This window comes from Sminthopsis crassicaudata, chromosome 5 (genome assembly GCF_048593235.1).
Source record: "Sminthopsis crassicaudata isolate SCR6 chromosome 5, ASM4859323v1, whole genome shotgun sequence".
Taxonomy (NCBI): Eukaryota; Metazoa; Chordata; class Mammalia; order Dasyuromorphia; family Dasyuridae; genus Sminthopsis; species Sminthopsis crassicaudata.
The window spans coordinates 141,202,279-141,217,992 of record NC_133621.1 but is presented as its reverse complement, the minus strand read 5'-3'; positions in this window follow the sequence as shown (position 1 = coordinate 141,217,992).

The following is a 15,714-nucleotide window of genomic DNA, read 5'->3' as shown; positions in this document are numbered from 1 at the left end:
CCCAATTAATTATTAAAAGTTCAAAGGTTGGGCTGTGGGCTCATAAAGCCCTGGAGGAAAAACAAACTTGGGCTTATCATGGGAGGGGTGGGAGAATTTGTTTCCCTCCCCCTCAGAGCAGGGCAGCCTTATACACCCCAGTTCACTAGACTGTTCAGCTCTTTATACCCCTGTACCCTAGTTCTCCCTTCTGGCATTATCTTGGGTCACTTTCTTTGTACTACTTGTAGAAAACTTTTGTAGTTGCCATTTTCTTTCTTCCTCCCTCCCTCCTTTCTCCTTCCCTCCCTCCTTCTCTCCCTCCCTGCCTCTCTCCCTCCTTCTCTCCCTTCCTGCCTCTCTCCTTCCCTCTCTCCTTCCCTCTCCTTTCCTTCCTTCCTTCCTTCCTTCCTTCCTTCCTTCCTTCCTTCCTTCCTTCCTTCCTTCCTTCCTTCCTTCCTTCCTTCCTTCCTTCCTTCCTTCCTTCCTTCCTTCCTTCCTTCCTCTCTTTCTCTTTCTCTCTCTTTCTCTTTCTCTCTTTCTTTCTCTTTCTTTCTTTCTTTCTTTCTTTCTTTCTTTCTTTCTTTCTTTCTTTCTTTCTTTCTTTCTTTCTTTCTTTCTTTCTTTCTTTCTTTCTCTCTCTTTCTCTCTCTCTTTCTTTCTTTCTTTCTCTCTCTTTCTCTCTTTCTTTCTTTCTCTCTCTCTTTCTTTCTTTCTTTCTTTCTTTCTTTCTTTCTTTCTTTCTTTCTTTCTTTCTTTCTTTCTTTCTTTCTTTCTTTCTTTCTTTCTTTCTTTCTCTCTCTTTTTTCTCTTTTTATGGTAACCTATTTTTTTCAAATACATGCAAATATAATTTTCAGCACATATTTTTGTAAAACTTTGTGTTCAAAATTTCTCTCCCTCTCTCTCTTATCTCACCCCCTTCCCTAGACAGCAAGCCACCTGATATAGATTAAATATGTGAATCCAGTAGTTGCCATAGCTGGTTCTGGAAGTAAATAACTGAAAGAAGAGAACCTGAAATACAGTTTCTTAACCCAGAGACCACAAATTTGTGGATTTTTTTGTGGGGGACAGAGGGAGGTATTCTGAAAATCGTATTTCAATATAGTTGATTTCCTTTTTGATCCTATATATTTTATTTTATATATTTAAAAACATTATTCTGAGAAGGTATTCACAGGTTTCACAGAATTGCTAAAGGGATCAGCAATACACAACAATTAAGAACTTCTGCTCCAAAAGAAGTCTTTTATGCTTTGGAGCTAGGAAATACTTTCTGCAACGTTTGGAAGAAAATGACCTTAATCATAAATGCAAAAATGTCTTAAGTCATGTTAACTTTATCAGGATATGAATATCTTTCTAAGTGTTTACCCTATACTAAAATTATCCTTTTATCTCTTTCCCTGTCACAAGTTAATCAGCTTTGAACTACTCAATAAACCTTATTACTAAATATCCGGCCTAGTCACTTTCCTTCTGCAAGACTGAGTTGGCCAGAAAGTATAAGGTATCTTGCCATAGATCTTGGGGCGGGGGTGGGGGGGGTGGGGGGTGGTAGTTTGATGGTGTGGGTAAAGGGGAAGGAAAGTTGCAAAGGCAGAGATGTGGTTCGCTGGAAAGCATTTTGGATTTGAAGTCACAGAACCTGGCCCTCTAGTAAGGTGTGAATTGGGGAAAATAATTTACTTCTCTCTCCCTCAGTTTCTCATCTTTGTTATGGTTCCTATTTTATCTGTTTTGAGCTACTGGGTGGCCCAGTGTTTAGAGCGATAGATCTGGAGTCAGGAAGATTCATCTTCCTGAATTCAAATCAATCATTAGTTACTTGCTGTGTGACACTGGGCAAAGTCACTTAACTGTATTGTTCTTATCTATAAAATGAACTGGAGAAGGAAATGTCAAACCACTCTACTATTTTTTGCAAAGAAAACCCCAAATGAGGTCATGAAGGGTCAGAAAAGACTGAAAAATGACTGAACAACAACACCCTAACAGGAGAATATATTTACTAAAAATGTCAGTGAGAACAAGCATGAGATGATGCAGATCAGGGCTTCTTAAACTTTTTCCACTTGTGACCTGTTTTCACTTGAGAAATTTTTATGTAACCCCAGGTATATAGTTATTTAAAATATACAAGTCAAACTTTACTGATAATAAATCATAATTTCACGACCCTGACATTAATTTACAAGATCCCATATGAAGTCAAAAACCACATTTAAGAAGCTGGGATATAGACCATTTGGATACCAGAGTGTTATATATTAAGCTATGCACAAACTATCAGTAGTTTCAGCCTCATTTTCCTAGACAAATTAAGTATCTAGGAAGGTTTAATTCCTTGTTTAGGGAAAAACTTACCTATATAGAAGGTATTTTCCAGTCTTATGGTCAGAGTACTTGGACCATAAGTATTTTTCCCACAATTGGGGAATAATAGATTTCTACTATAACTACTTCAAATGATACTCAGTATCCAAATCTAGGCCAAATAAACCTCCTTATCCAACTTTCAAGGTATGATGGAAAGATCTTTGGTCTTGGCTTCAAAAGCCCTGAATTCTAGTCCCAACTTAACTCTTTTCTAGCTGAGTGACCTAGGCCAATTACTTCTTTTTATCTCAGTGTTTTCATTTGTAAAACGAGAAATAATGATCTTGAATTGCCTATTTCCATTGGTTATTGAGAAGATAGTGCTTTATACCTTTTAAGATACTATATAAATATGTATTATTATTATCTTTGATCACTAGCTCCCATGATTACCTAGCTAGCTTATTTTGTATACATCTTGAAAGTAACTATTTATGTGTTTATGTGGTCTCTTCCATTAGATTGTAAGCTCCTTGAGGGCAGGAACTATTTTTGCTTTTTTTATATATTCCTAATGCTTGACAAATAAAATAGAGATAGGGTTAAGTGATTTATCCAGAGCCACACAGCTAGGAAGTATCTGAACCCCAGGTCTGCTACTTAGGTTCCCCATATAAAATATAAATCTTTTTAAATGGGGAATTTAAATATGTGTGTATGTATATAAATTATTATATAATTAATGATTAAATAGATCTACTGGCAGCTGGGATGAAAGCTACTTGACAATTTGAAATACTTATAAGTTAGGAAAGATGAATTAAAAGATTTGGTATGATTCGGTAGAGGGACCTATGATTTAAATGTCTCCTTTATCATCTCCACCTTTGTAGCTTTAAGCAAGTTCCTTAACCTGTCTGGACCTAATTTTTGCATCTGTATGTGACTTTCCTAGTTAAAAGCCCAGTCCGGGGAGTGTGCACAGAGGGATGCCCTGTGAATATTTGGTGAGCTTTTTTTTTTTGGGGGGGGCAGTATATGATGATAAAGAACTGAGGGGCCCATTCAGAACATGTAACTCCTACTTTTCCTGGCAAATTGAATCTCTCCTCAGCATTAACATTTTTCCTCTCAGATTATAGGAGTATTCCCTGGGATGGGAGTGGGCGTTAGAGGATCTTTCTAATGTTATTGGATTAATTCCAGGGTTTCCTCTCAATATCAATCACCCAATATCATCTAATTGATAAAAATCATGTAGCTTCAGAACCACACAGGTAGAGAAGGAATCCCACCCAGAGATTTATCCCACCTCTTCCTCTGCCCTCTAACTGCCAGGGAGATTTGGTTGGTGTGACTTTTTGTATCCCATTTCAACCACTTTGTAGTAGTCAGAAAACAGAGTATACCTAAATAGGTGGATAAACAGGCTTTTCCATTCTGCTTCATCACATATTTGCAGAAGCAGGATAGCCACCCATTCCTGTGTGACCCCTGCTCCCATAAATGGGTCTATTTCATTGGCTGGTTCCCTCTTCCATTTAAAATGAAATGGTCTCAATGGTTCCTTTTGATGTTCTTTCCACCTCTAAGTTTATGACCCCACTTCTTTTATTTTTTTTTTACATAAAATCTAAATTTCAATATTATATTGCTCATATAAAAAAAAAACAACTGTCCATTAGGAAAAGAAATCATACAAACAAAAAAAAAATGAGATCATTTTTTAAAAAAGTCAGAATGCCATATGTAAAGATAACTACTCTTCATTCTACTTCTGCTCATTTGCTTTCTTGAAAAGAGCTTCTCTAGGGTCCTTCTGAATCAATGATTAAGTTGCTGAGTACCTATTTCTGGTTCCACTTTTAATGATTACTAGCTATGTGATCATGAATAAGTCACTTAATTTCCCTGAGATCAACCAGTTGTCCATGGTGGGAGTTCCCATAGCAATGAAATCACAGATCCTTGATCTATTATTAAAAGTTAAAATATAAAGATAGGAAAAGGAAGAAGTAATATTAAGAGGAAAGAGAAATGTTAACATGGCACAGGGGTCAGTGATGAACAAGAGTTATAAGGTTAATTCGTAGTTATCTTTAGGTCTAGGGTAATAATGATGTACTTGGCTTTCTGACCTATTCTGACAGTGTATTTATCAGTCTGAGGAATCACCTTAAGGGAAAATGTTCTTTTGTGTTCCCATGCATTGCTAATATAACAGATCAAAATATAGGTGCATGCCTTCTAGTTCATGGCTCCATTTGGGAGTATGGTTGAAGGTAGACAGGAATTAGAGCCAATGGGAAACATACACTGTATTGTGCAGGACATTTTTCTATTCCCAAACTATATACATCCATTCTGATATTTGATTTGACTAGCATATGTAGGAATATAGATTTATTTAAGAGGCAAGTCTCCTTGCCAAAAAATAGTTCCCCTATTGAATGTTGAAGAGTTATACTATCAATTAGATTAAGATTCTGTATCTATATCAAGTTGTACATACCCTTTGATCCAGCAGTATTTTTACTGGGATTATATCCCAGAGAGATCTTAAAGAGGAAAAGGGACCTGTATGTGCCAAAATGTTTGTAGCAGCCCTTTTGTAGTGGCAAGAAAGTGGAAACTGAGTGGATGCCCATCAATTGGAGAATGGCTGAATAAGTTATAGAATATGAATATTATGGAATATTTTTGTCCTGTAAGAAATGACCAGCAGGATGATTCCAGAGAGGCCTAGAGAGACTTACATGAACTGATCCTGAGTGAAATGAGCAGAACCAGGAGATCATTATATATGACAACAAGAAGACTATTCGATGATCAGCTCTGATGGATGTGACTCTCTTCAACTGATTCAGGCCAACTGATTCTAATGGTCTTGTGATGAAGAGATCCGCCTGCACCCAGAGAGAGGACTGTGGGAACTGAGTGTGGATCACAACATAGCATTTTCATTCTTTTTGTTGTTGTTTGTTTGCATTTTGTTTTCTTACTCATTTTCTTTCCTTTTCTTATCTGATCTTTCTTTTTTTTTTTTTTCAGAGCTGGGAGGATTTTTATCTGATCTTTCTTGTGCAGCAAGATAATTGTATAAATATGTGTACATATACTTGATTTAACATGTATAACATATATTGTGTTGCTTGCCATCTAGGGGAGGGAGTAGGAAGAAGGAAGGGAAAATCTGAAACACAAGGCTATGCAAGGGTCAATGCTGAAAAATTATCTGTGCATATGTTTTGAAAATGAAAAGCTTTAAATAATTAAGAAAAGATTCTGTGTCGAGAAAACTCATGTGAATAAGCAAACTATAACCCAGGAAAGTCAACATCTAAAGCTATTAGCACTCATTAACAATGTCTCATTAATTTAACAGATTATCTCTTAGAAGAGACAAGTCCTGAAGTATGAGACGTAGGACAAATAAACATGGGGAACCAGAGAGGTCAGGAACAATGTCTGCCTATGAAGGGCAAGACAGAAACTAAACTGCAACTAAAACTTTGCCTATGGATAAATTCTGAAAGGATCTTCAAGGTCACTAAGAAATAGGCATTAATTTGGGGCTGCTGAAGTCACCAAAATTAGTTTATATTTTTTATTTCTAGCATTTAACATAATGCCTTACATATAATAAGGATTTAATCAATGCTCTTTTCATTCATTTATGTTTCAGATGTTATACTAGATATTGACAATACAAAGGCAAAAATGAAACAGCTCTTGCCCACATGAAGCTTATCTTCTCAAAGAAACAAAATATATGCAGAGAAGTAACTATAAAATATAAAATACATACAAAGTACATAAATATAAGTGTGTGTGTGTGTGTGTGTGTGTGTGTGTGTGTGTGTGTGTGTGTGTGTTGAGGGCATACCTGAGGGAATGAAGAAAATAGTACTTGAATTGAGCTTTAAAAGAAGAGAAAGTGGAAGTAAGAAGGGAGGGCATTCCTAGTATGGAAACCAATCTGGGCAAAAGCACAGAGACAGATGATTGAATGTCACCTGTAAGCAACAGCAAGGAGGCCAGTTTGATTGTCTGTAGAAAACTTGAAAAGGAATCATATGTTTGGAGGGATAGTCTGGATCCAGAATGTTACTGATATGAATTAAGAATTTTAAAGGAATATTTCAGGGGAATTTTCTGCTCTTGGAATCTTCAAGGGGGTTATTATTAGAACTAGAAGGGGGAAATCATGAAAAAATAATTGGATGTTTACATCTCTCCTGAAAATAAAAAGTATTTTCATTTATATGATTTTATTTTAAGACTTCTATGAGGTTGGATGGATTATCCATATAATACAAATTAATTGTATAGCTCACAAATATACACATACACACATATATTATCAATTATATGTAATATTATATATATATATATATATATATATATATATATATATATATATATATTATCAAGAAAGCCTAGCACTGGTCTTCTTTGTAGATGTTGTGGGTGGCTGGTTATTGAGACAACTTTGGAGAAGGCAACATTGGATTTGGAGTCAGAAGAAATCAGAGTACCTAAGTTTTAATCCCAGTTCACATCATGTGTAAGAAATTGTGCATTTGCTCAATTTCTCATCTGTAAAAATAAGAGGCCTTTAAGTTGCCTTCCAGATTTAATATGATATTTCATATTATATGATATATGATCCTATGAACTCAGAGTGACACTGTACAAATCAAAGATTTCAAGGAAGAGAAACAAAGCTTCACACTCAGGTGATCTAATTATGGCATTTATTAATAATATATGAACCAACTTGATTTGACATACATAATAATATGTCAACCAATTTAGTGCACACTCAGCCACAACAGAATATAAGCTTTGACTTGGCTCAGGGAAATTAAGAAGCCCGGGGCTGTAACTAGCAGTTTTGGCACCCAAGGTAATAAACATTCACGTGCTCTCAAATCAATAGTGAGGGGAGAAGAGACAGAAACTCTGAGATATTTTTCAGGCTGCTACTAGGATCTGGGGATGAACTGACCTGGCTTGTGGACTTTGGGGGATGGGCTAGAGAGGAAAAAAGTATGGTATAATCTAGTTTCCTAGTTTTATCTAATTAAATCTCTCTGAGGGAGTGAAAGGATGTTAAAATGTAAATGTAACAAATTTAAAAGTTGCATAATTTAAAAAAAAACAATTATTTTAGTGATTTTTGTGCCTTCTAAGTTTTGGGAAATCCTTTCAAGGATTTTTAAGTCACTTCATCATAGTTACAATTCTGCAAACATGTAACTGTAGCCAAGGTTAGAGTTACAAGATTGGCTATGTTAGGGAATATGTGGATTTATATGAAGTAGACAGAAGAAGCTGGAGCATGAACATACTAATGTATCAAAATGAGATAAACTTCAACTATCATTGGAATATTGACCATCAGTAGATGAAATGAAGCTAAACATAGGGATTGGTGGAGTTCTCTTGGTATCAGGGTCTAAACTCATGGGATATTCATCAGCCATTCTAGTTGTCTATTTATCTGCCTTTTTTTTCCCCTTAGAAGTGGACCAGATTAACCAGCTTGCACATTCTCCAAATGCTTCTTCATTTCCTTAAGGGTGCTTAAAATTCTAGTCTCTGAATGTCATTCATTTAGTTCAAGAATCTCTATTGAAAGGCATATATCTCAGATGAGGATAACTCTAATATATTGAAGAGAAATGAAGGCAGAAAAACCCCAATATTATCATTTGCTGGAGGATACCTAGAAAGAAAAAGGAAATAGTTCATGAATGTCTGCCATGGAAGCAATAGATACCAGTGGTGTACCGAGGTATTTGCCTAAAGCAAAGCATCTAATATTTATTGACATGTCAACAATTATTTCATCTTTCAAAAGATATAGGAAACAATAAAAGAAATTTCTCTTCTAGATCTGTTGTAACAAAAAGGAACTTCTTTTTGGAATCAAATAATGGCAACTTTGAGGAGCAATAACCATTTCCATCTTCTTTCTTTTTTAAATTAGGTATTATTTTAATGACAACAAAACTTTATAGCTTCATAACACCATCAAGACTTACATCCCAACAACCTTCTGGTATAAACTATAGAAGAATTATTACAGATTTTTTTGTTGTTGTTCAGTCATTCAGTCATGTCTGATTTTTCATGACTCCATGGACCTTCTATGCCCTGACCTTCTATCCTCCATTATCACTCAAAGTCTGTCCAAAGTTATTGTTTCTATGATGCTATTTATACATCTCATACTCTATCATTCCCTTTTTCTTTTACCTTCAATCTTTCCCAATATTAGTACTGATCAGTTTCCAACGGGTTCTGCCTCGTCATTATGTGGACAAAAATGTTTAAGCTTCAGCTTCAATATTTGATCTTTCATTGAATAAATCGAATTAGTTTTAAGTATTGACTGATTTGACTTTGAGAATCGAAAGTACTCAATTCAATTAATTCAAAATTCATATTTAGTTCAAATTCAATTCAATTCAAAAGTGTCAATTCTTCTGAGTTTAGCTTTCCTTATAATCCAGCACTCATAGCCATATGTTGCTATTGGAAAAATCATAACTTTGATAATTTGGACCTTTGTCAATAAAGTGATATCTCTCTAATTTAGCATCATATCTATAACCATTCTTTAAATTATAGAAGAAAAGAAAACTGGGAAGAGTTTAATATGCATTGAAGACTTGGAAAAGCAGATTTCAGTAGGTTCAGAGAAAGAAACAGAAGTCTACTGTACACTAAAATCCTGTAGGAGAAATCAGCCATAGGGAGATTGAAAGCTCTTATAAAAATGAAATGCTAAAGACATAAGGAGTAGAAATCATGAGCATACAAAGGAAGACTGTTTTAAAAAACTCATGTGGATGTCTAGGGATCTCATTGACCACTTCAAATTTTAAAGTAAAATATAAAAAAGATGGAAACAAGAAAAGGCAATGAAGATAACTATAAAAGTATGTAACATATGTAAAATAATGGTGAGAAGACTAACACTCAGAATGAGCTGAGATTGGTGAAGAAAAATTAGGACAACAAAAAGAGTTTTTAAATTAGCTACATGAGAATAAGAGATGAAGGGAAATATAAGGCATAGAATTGATGATGGGGGGATGGATGAATGTTAGCAGGTGACAAAAAAAGGCTTTATTTTGCCTTGGCTTTCTTTACCATGGAGAATGATCTTTGAACTATACAGGACAGGACAAAATTGACTAACAAGCAAATATGTAGCAAGAATCTAAGAGAACATTTGGTGCCCTTGAGGAGTCCTAGTCACTAGGAACAAGTAAACTACAGCTCAGTGAAAAACGTCCAAATGGATTTGGAGTTGGAGTTAGGCTCAGTCCAACTTACTGAGACTATGTAAATCTTTGAGGAAGATTTCCTACTTGGGATGTATTGTTACTTTAGACAGTTTATGACATAATTCTATTAGATTTTTCTTAACTTCTGTATAAACCTTTTCATGTTTTTAGCCCATGATTCTGCATTCTTGTTAAGAGATTTGGCTACTATTGCTCTGAAGAGGTAGAAATGATGGTGTCAGATATTGAACACAGGTTATCTGGGTGGAGAATGTCAAGATAGTCATAAGATTGACAAGTGAGAAGTTTCACAAAATATACCTAGAATCCCCTGACACATGGGCAATTTAAATGATAAAAATTACATGATTGTGAAATGTCTCTGAAGTGAAAAAACACTCATTTTAAATAGGAATGATTGAGTAAATATCCCTGAGGTATCTGTTTTATAACTGGAAATTCTGATTATCTAGGTTTTTATCAAGTGGAGCACACATGGCTTTTATTATGATATTTTAGTTTTGGATTTACTATAAGAATAATCAGAGTCAGCATAGCATTATGAATATTGGATTTCTGAAGTAAGAAAGATATAGATTCAAATTCTGCCATTAATACTTACTGTGTGACCATAGGTAAATAACTTAATTTCCTTGAACCTCAGGCAACTTTGGTTTATTATTAACTTAGAATCAATGGCAATCTTGGAGGAAAGAATTCCCCCATTGATGAAATCACAGATCCTTGATATATCGACATATAATAATAATCATATAGGACCACCCCCTTTCTTGGCCTGCAACTCTCCTTGGTTCCCAGAAGATGGCAGCCAATATCATCCTTTGCTTGTTCATTGATTTTGGAAATGGGTCTCACTACCTGGTTAGAATTTGTATTGCGACCTTTCTGCCAAAAATATAATTTCATTTGCTCTGTAGGTATTACTTTATTTCACTACTAAGAGGGAATATTCCTAGAAATCCTTTGTCTGCTTTCAGCATCTAAGACCAAAGTCATTCCCATAAGAATCCCATTCTGGGATTGTTCTGCTGACATCTTGCCTCATTGTGGGAGCAGGATGGGCCTTGCTTTTAGGAACCCCTTCCTTAGTTTGATTTCTGGCTCTTATTCACCAAATGCCAATATCCTCTCACATTCTCTACTCTTGATCCTTTGATCTTTCAAAAGAAGGGTCAAATACAAAATTATTTGTCTTTCATTTATACCTGAGTCAAGATTTATAGAAATCAATCAGGGAAAGCTTAGTGTTATTCCCCCATTTAGATATTGATTCTCCCTGGTTTATATATCAAGACCATGTTTGTGTCAAAGAAGAATTTGGTAGGATTCCTAATTTTGGTGTTTTTTCAAAAGTTTATATAATGTTGGAATTAATTGTTTTTTGAAAAATTTATAGAATTCATCTTCCAAGATCTTGTTACATAGAGTACTTGACTTACTGCAAGTCCATGAAACAGTTAGTGCAAATATTATTATAGTTCTTTCACAGATTAGATTGTTGAGGATGAAAGAAGTGATTTGCCCAAGGCCAAGTAGTTAATAAGTTTCAAAGCTGGGACTAGAACCCATCTCCTGACTCACTCACCAAGTTATTACCTGCTTTATATGTCATAATAATCAATCAAGAAAACAAACTCACTCTGCTTAGCTATAGAAAAACATAGGCCATTGATCTGGTGGATGTTGCCAGATTTTGCTGATGTTTGACAAATTGAAATTAAGACTCTCTTGTTAATCTAATGAATTATGTTATTTTGTGTCAAAGTGAGGTAGTAGTAAGAATGAAATGCTGAACTTGTAGTCATAAAAACCTATTTGAATCCTGCCACCTGGACACTTACTAGCTATTATCCTGAATAGGCCATTTGACCTCTCTTGAGCCTTGATTCCTCGTCAATAAAATGTAAATAATAATACTAAGTACGTCATAGATTTGGTCTGAGGATCAAATAAGATATATATAGTATATACATATATAAAGTATAGCTAAGCATATGTATAGAGAGAAATATATATATATATCTTATATACATATATATAATATATTAAGTACTTTGTAAAGCTCAAAACACTATATAAATCTTGTTATCATATGAAGATTGACTATTAGTAGCTAAAGAAAACCCAACTAAGAAATACACAATTTGGCAGCCTGTATAGATAACAGCCTTTGTTGGAGGAAAAACCAACTTTTAGTTAATATGTAAGCGTAGAATTTAGACCTCTGACTAACAACCAGAGAAACAATCAATATAAGACTCCCAAGCTCTGCTTTAATTAGGGTTATTGCTTGTCTTAATTGATTTTTTTATTAGGAAGAAAATGTAACTTATTAATCAGTCATCAATTCTAGTAAGTTTTTGCTTACTTTATCTTTCAGATACAATCCACCCATATTTTGAATGAGTTTAGTGTTGAAGAATTACATTAGGCAATGATATTGTAAATATAAGCAAATCACCATTATGTTCTCATGTGTAATAAGTATCTCAAGGTTCTACCCAAACCCCAAGGACTTGACCTTAGAAGTCTTTCATAGCAGAAAAGGAAGTTTTTTTTTTGCATTATTTGTGTTGGCAATATATGCTTATATACGAGTGTGTATTTATATGTGTATATATTTATATATTTGTATATATGTATATATATTGGATATATTCATACATACATAAATAAGTTATGTATCAATCATAAATGTAGACCACATGAGGATGAGAGTGGAAATGCTATGTTGTGATCCACACTCAGTCCCCACAGTCCTCTCTCTGGATGTAGATGGCTCTCTCTATTACAAGACCATTGAGACTGGCCTGAATCATCTCATTTTTGAAGAGAGCCACGTCAACCAGAATTGATCTTGTTGCTGTATACAATGACATGATTCTGCTCATTTCACTAAGCATCAGTTCATGTAGGTCTTAGAGCATTTTTTCCAAGTGGCCAGAGATAGCTTTGATTACTTCATCCGAAAATTGTTCATATCTTCTGATCGCTTATCAACCGGGCAATGGCCTGTGCTTTGGTCTGAAAGCAAACACAAGCACTTCTTTTCTGCCCTGAAACTGTGGCACATGCACCTGCTTCCCTGTGAATTCAAGATCTGGTGTGCTAGTGCTCCTCCGTATCTTGGGACTGCTGTCCATGACTGCAAACAGTGATGGGCAAAGCAACAGAATCCTGCCTCAGTGCTAGCAAAGAGGCCCCTTGTAACCTTCTGATCAATTGTTTGATCCTCTTGTGGGCCGAGAGCTCTGGGCTGCTGCTATAATTCAGGAGCTCCCAGGGCCCACTCCTGGTTTGCTGGGGCCAGACCTGTGCTCTATGTTCACCCAGGTGACCTTCCTAATGACCTTCTAACTTGTCTTTGGATGAAAAATTACTTCATCCCTCCTTTTGTGGATTCTTTTGCTCCAGGAATTGTTTTATGGCATGATGGATAGGTTGAGCGCCAATGAGTTGTCTTTTCCCTGACATCTTGGCTCTCCCCTGTCCTTCCCCTCCTCCAAGTCTTATAGTTCTTTGCATTCGTAAATTTAACTAGTTGTGTAGAGAATAAAGCTTCTGATTTAACTGGCATAGAATTAGCCATAGCTGATTCAGTTTTCCCATACAGGTATTGCCTCAAATAAATACTAATTTATCGAGGATAATCTCAATGAATTTATCCATAAAATTGAAAACAGCTATGTTTTGTGGCCACCTTAATTACATTCAGGAACTAAATATGTCATGGTCATAGAAGGAAGTTCATCTTTTTTTTTTAATGATGACTAGATAGACCTGGAATTATTAAGAATGAACTAAAAATCTGATTTAATTTTTGGCATCCTTTCTCGAAAGGCAAAACAATCTCAGAATGCACAGCATTTATGTTTTGGAAATAAATTCTCTAAGACCATGTGTATGATTTACTGAACATGCAGGGAAACAGACAGAAGATGAGAAAGGCAAAGCTTTTGGGAAGACTAGACATATTCTCAATTGTCAGGGGAAAAATAATGAGACTTCATTGCCATTAGCTATCTCTCCCCTCAGAGATCTATCCCCAGTGCCTGTAGCCAGGTCTTTGAGAATCTCTGATTGCAAAGAGCCAATAGTGGGGAAGTCGGGTCTCTTTGCTGTGGTCTGAAGAAAGTTTCCTCAGAGACATTTCCTTTACCATGCAGCTCTGAGTGGAGAGGAAAATGTTGATGATGAATTGGTATTTAAGTAAGAAGCTTTTCTTACTTCTTAAGACACAAAGTCACTGGATATCATATTTTCACTGTATTGATCAAGTCCCCTTTCTAATGAATGTTGTTTGTTTTGTTTTTGTTCTGATTTGTTCTCCCTCATATATAAAAATTTTTTGAGCACTACTCTTGGTTATATGATTATTTAGATAACACTATACATGAGGGAGGTCAAGCCTGACTGGAATAAATGCAATAGAGCAGGGCTTCTTAACATTTTTCCATTTGTGACCCTTTTTTTTGCCAGAGAAAATTTTCTACCCCCAGATATATAGGTATATAAAATAAGTATACAAATCAAATATTTTCTGGTAATAAATAATAAAGAAATTTATTTTTAAACAATTCTTATTTGTATTATGAATGAAATAGATGTACTTGTTTATTTTTACATAAAGGATTAACCTTGTTGAACTATTTGATACTTTTTTCAATTGCCAAACTTTTCACCTGTATATTCAGTTAAGTGATATGGGGTCACAACCCACAGTTTGAGAAGCATTGAAATAGAGCATCCACATGATTCAATGTGGAACCTGGTCTGAGGCAGAAAATCAATTAACTGGCTCCCCTGGGAACTTGCCAAGTCCTTAGGTTGGCTAAAATAGCTCTCTAAACCAGTCCTAGATTATAAGCAAGGAAAATGAAAAAAGTGATTTATATTCAAACCTGAATTATCCCTTTTTTATTGTTGTTCTGTCATTTTCAGTTATGTCCAACTTTGTGTGACCCCATTTGGGTTTTTCTTAGCAAAGATACTAGAATGGTTTGCCATTTCCTTCTCCAACATATTTTAGGGCTGAAAAAACTGAGGTAAACAGAATTAAGTGACTTGTCCAGAGTCACACTGATGGATTTGAATTCAGGAAGATGAACTTTTCCTGACACCAGGCCTAGCACTTTATCCACAATACTACTTAGATGCCCTGAATTCTTCCTAGATATCCTAAATATTAGTAACTCTGGGCCATTGATCTCCACCAATAAAGAGAGAGTACCATTATCAGTGGGCTTTAGAAGTGGAGTTACATACATATAATATATGTTAACAAGTCCAGTAGCATAGCCAACAAGAAGGGTTGAGGAAGGGGTAAAATTGTGTGGGCTTCCCCTTGATTTCTCTATCCTAGGTATCCAACTATATACTGCACATAGGCACTTTAGCCACTTTCTTAGCGGTTTATGCAAAAAAATGCATTATATTCTTATGATTCTCTTCTTTTTCTGTGCTTTGGATATGAAATATTTAACATTCTGAGCAGAACCAGGAGAACATCATACATTTCAACAATACTATATGAGGATCAATTCTGATGGAAGTGGCTCTCTTCAACAATGAAAGGAGCCAAATCACTTCCAATTGATCAGTGATGAACAGATCAAGCTACACCCAGCAAAAGAACTCGGGGAGATGAGTGTGGACTGCTTGTTTTTTTTTCCCCCAAGTTATTTCTATATCCGATTTTTCTTGTACAACAAGAGAATTGTATAAATATGTACACATATATTGTGTTTAAGATACACTTTAACATGTTTAACATAACATGTGTAAGACTACCTGCCATTTAGGGGAGGGAGTGGAGGGAAGGAAGTTTGGAAAAGTTGGAACAGAAGTTTTTGCAAGGGTCAATGTTGAAAAATTTTATATGTTCTGCATATGTTCTGTCGATAAAAAGCTATAATTTTAAAAAGGAAATATTTAACATTCTGTTGGACACTGTTGATGTGTTGGTTATTCTGAACTACACTTTAAAATCTTTGTTATAAGGGATGAATTACTGGGGAGGGAAAAGCATATGTGGTAATGAAGATGATATAAAAACAAAGAGTATAAATAAAAATAAAATTAAAAAAAACAA